The sequence below is a fragment of the Aedes albopictus genome, chromosome 2 (assembly GCF_035046485.1).
Source record: "Aedes albopictus strain Foshan chromosome 2, AalbF5, whole genome shotgun sequence".
In the NCBI taxonomy this organism is placed as follows: domain Eukaryota; kingdom Metazoa; phylum Arthropoda; class Insecta; order Diptera; family Culicidae; genus Aedes; species Aedes albopictus.
In genome coordinates this window covers 284257793-284262121 of record NC_085137.1, presented here as the reverse complement: position 1 = coordinate 284262121, position 4329 = coordinate 284257793, and the positions used below count along the sequence as shown (strand labels likewise).

General features: G+C 36.3%; 1 long non-coding RNA gene across 1 annotated transcript; it reads right to left on the bottom strand.

The window, feature by feature from the left end:
- Positions 1-2167: 2167 nt before the first annotated feature.
- On the bottom strand, positions 2168-3308 carry LOC134287114 (uncharacterized). Its single transcript, XR_009997035.1, has 3 exons — positions 2432-3308; positions 2298-2364; positions 2168-2243 (listed from the first exon to the last, which is right to left on the bottom strand). It is a non-coding gene; the product is annotated as an uncharacterized LOC134287114 (long non-coding RNA).
- Positions 3309-4329: the final 1021 nt, after the last annotated feature.

The window sequence follows — 4329 nt, the reverse complement described above, 5'->3', positions numbered from 1 at the left end:
TTTTATGCACTTTATGAAAAGGTACAGCATGGGCCCCAGGCCCCCACATTTTAGGGGCCCCCACAAAATTCAACTTCACGAAAAAAAAATGCAAAGCAATAAAAAAAAGTAGTGCAAGAAATTTCTCTTGATTTGATTTTTGTCATAAGAACTTCGAATTACTGTCAACTAGCAAGATGTTTGTGATATGATGTGATTCTTTTGTGAAAGACTGCAAATATTTGTCCATCTTTTTATGAAATTTTAAATTTTATCTCCAAAATTTATTACCATTTATTTGTTGTTGCGCATTTGCTTAAGAAAAATCACCGGTTATCAAATCTTCGACTAAATTCTAAGAGGAACTCCAAACCTCTATGATTATGAAACCTCTAAAAATTACTGCTAAATTTGTTAGTTTTTTTTTCTACGAAATTCTTGAAAATATCAAAAGATTTTTTTTTCGAAATATGGAAATATTTTTGAAACTCTTGAGTTTGATTGTACTTAGACAATTTACGACTAACTTAAAACGGAGAACACCAAATCTTTTGAACCATTTTTTAGAGGAAATCCAGCATGTATTTAAGGCAAATTATTGTGAAGAGTTTCAGTCCGAATTTTTTGAGTAGCGATATTTGTTCATTGAAATGAGAATGAATCCATGGCGAACTCCTGACGAAATGGATTGAGAAAAATCCAGTAGAAATTTGTAAAGAAATTGACTAAAAATTTGTCCAGGTTTTCCGCTAAAAATTTCAAAGAAATTTAATAGAAAATTCTATTGAAAACTTAATCAAAAATTCCATCAGGAACTTATCATAAATTTCCTCTAAAATTTGTTTAGTATTTTTTATTAGAATATTCTCTTTGATACCAGAGTAATGTGATAAATTCATTTAGAAGGTCGCCAAAACCTTCCCTAACAATCGCGTTAGAACAAGTTTTTGATACGTGTTCATTCTTTATGGTGATCGACCAGCAACTCTCCGGAGATTGCAACAGTGATCCAATATAAATTATCTTTGGATATCATAAAAACGACACCACCGATTGCACTACAAATTTTTCAAGAAATTTCTCGAAACATTTCTTCTTGTGGCTTCTTTATGAACTCTGGCTTGAATTAACACCAAATCTGGGATCCAATGCGGCGAATGCACTCTTGAAAATATTTTTTTACTTCATATTACTTTTTTATCATTGCTTTCACGCCAGAATTTCAAGTCTGTTACAAATAACTCAGTGAATATTGACATTTTGGCTAGTTCTGCTTATTTATTAAGATTCACATTTTTTAACAACTACATTAATACCTTCATTAACATTTTCGTAAGTCACATTAATGTTTTTTTAGTTTTTTTTTCCATGTTATATGGGCAAAATTTATCTTCTTAATGGAGGGCCCGCACAACGCTGTGGCCCCGGGGCCCCACATTTGTAAATCCGGCCCTGCACATTACACATTACACATTAAGGAAGCCGTGGAAAGCATATCGTATTGATTTTTTTTTGTTAAAAAAATCTTTAAATTAGTTTTTTTTCTGTCGTTAGAACAGTTTGAACTTCGTAAAATTATTAAAGCATTGCATACTGTTGGCGTTTATCAGTGTATGGAGGGTTCCAATTTACAAAACAGATTTTAATTTATAAAAAAAAAACACGTTTCGCTAAGAGATTCAAAGCCAGATTTAGATTCTATTATGATTGATCTACCGAGTGGGCAGCTATATTATCGCACAATTAAAAATTTGAAATTAGCAATAACTTGATCAAATTCGCCTAACACTTTGTATGGGCGAAGCAATAAAAATTCAACTTTTTATTGAATCACTTGAAATTTTATGGAGATTTTTCAATAGTTTTTCGTGCAGATGAGAAAAAGAAGGAACATCTCTCTATTATAGAGAACTTAAAAAATTTTCATCAATATTTTTGTAAGATATTGGCTATTGCTAGTTTTCACCGTTTCAGTGCGCGTTGATATTTCAGTCAAACGGAAATCAACATAATTTTACGCAAATTATGGCTTATTAGCTAATTTTCCAAACGTGTCCATCTTACCCTACTGGTCCGTCTTACCCACGCTGTTGAAAAACATACATTTGGAGAACACTTTTAAATTATCTCAAAAGTCAAGGAAAATCATATTTTATTGCAAAATTGGCTTGCAGACTGTAAAGTACCTGTTGGGCGGTAATAGACGAATAGTCAATTATGTGAATTTATTGGTGAGATGATACGAAGAATAAATTACAAAATTCCTACAAGAAAGCATAATTTTAGTAGGTGACAATAATAAATATGTTTCGTTTTACTTGTAGTAATTCGTTACCGCTCAACCGTTCTAGTTGATGCGTTGATTCTTCAACTTATAAATTCTTCCTGCAATAATTCGTGTTATATAACGGTTAAATAATGGTTTTTGATAAAGCATAGTTAAGTTGCTCACCCTGTGACAAGTGTCGTAGTTCAATTTAGTGTTTAAGTGTATGTATCCTAGTTACTAGTTTTGAATGCACTTCCTTAAATTTATGCTATTAAAGAAAAAATATATGTAGATATAATCAAAGCATTTTGCCAAATAATCTGTCTCACCCTTATCTGTAATTTTATATATATCTACGAATTCATGTGTAGTACAATTCCAGTAAGCTACTTCAAAAACTGCAATAAGAAACAACTAGCATATAGATCACGAGTTTCACCATTTAGATGTTTAAATTACTTGCATGGTATCTAAACAGTTAGATAATAAGTAGCACTTGGAATTCATTTCATTAGAGCATAAGTAATTCACTTAATCCAAATTATTTTAATTTTAGCTTCTAGAGTGATCTGCATGTCATCACATTCACTTGCTTGTTCTGTGTCCCTATTGTTTCTACCTACGGGGTCTGACGTCTATCGTGCACGAAACAATCCCTTTGATGGCCGTCGGGTGTGGTCGAAACTGGGGCATCGGGAGCTCGACGGAGTGTCGACGTAGCGGAATCAACAGCGCCCCCCAGAATGCGCTCCTGGTCGTCTGGATGCGCATTTTCTTCGACGCCTACGTCAAGCACGGCGAGCTTAACTGTTGGTCGTTCGTATATGCCACTGGAAGTTTGCACTGTAGCGCTCCGTACTTGTCCATCTGTACCCTTCTTGATACCTATTACCCTCCCCTTAGGCCAGCAGTTCCGGGCAAGCTTAGGATCCACTATTATAACAATATCGTTGACCTTGATTGGCTTGGTTTCTGTAAACCATTTGGTTCGGCGGGTGATTGATGGCAGGTAATCCTGTAGCCAAAGCTTCCAAAAACGATTGGCCAAGATTTGGGAGAAATGCCAACTGCTCTTCAATGTTCTAGGACTATCATCAAGCGGAACCCATGACCACATCCCATTGCTTGACCCCAAAAGAAAATGGTTGGGCGTCAAGACTGGAGATTGATCATTATCGATAGGGATCGACGTCAACGGTCGAGAATTAATAATATTCTCAACCTCATTAAGCATGTTTTCCAGGACTTCGTGTGGCATACTTTCGCTAGGTTTGATCCGGTCTAAGTTCTGCTTAACCGTTCTGACCAAGCGTTCCCACGCTCCACCCATGTGTGGAGATGCGGGAGGGATGAACGTCCAGGTAGTATTCGAAGTGGTGAATTCCTTTGCCAGTCTCTCATTCAGGGTCGTGCAATTTCGAAAGGAAAACATGACGTACGACGACTGTAGCAAATCGTTTCCCATGCGAACGGACTACTGTGATGCTACATCTCTCACCCAGCAACACACTCGTTCGTTGCTGCTACAGAAACAAGTGTGTATGAAACATGGGATGATACACTTGAATTTTCGTTTCATTTATGAGTCATTGAAATACTTCAACATGCCAAAAACACTATTTAAACCACATTTTTAAATAGTGGTGCACGCCAATAGAATGATAATTATGTTTTATGGAAGAGGATAACAAATTCGACCACTTAAATCCAATTAACCGGCGCCCGTAACCATTGAGAGACTAGCGCGCACCAGTGAGACACTAATGCTCTGACGCGTGAAGCACAAGCAATGCGACCGGGTGGGAGACTACCGAGTGCTACGATGAGTGGAAAAGTTTTTTTAACGACCGAGTCATTAGTAAAATGTATGAAACACTTGAAGTGACTCATTCAAAATGTTGCTGAAAGTGTATCATTAAAACGAAATTGTACGCCCCTGCTCTCATTATCTAAGTTCTTCATTGCGGTCTCCAATTCTGAGCATGCTCCCTGAAAGTTCGTACCTCTGTCACTGTAAATAACAGCAGGTGTACCTCTTCTGGCCATAACGTTTCTTATAGCCATAATACAGGAATTGGTGG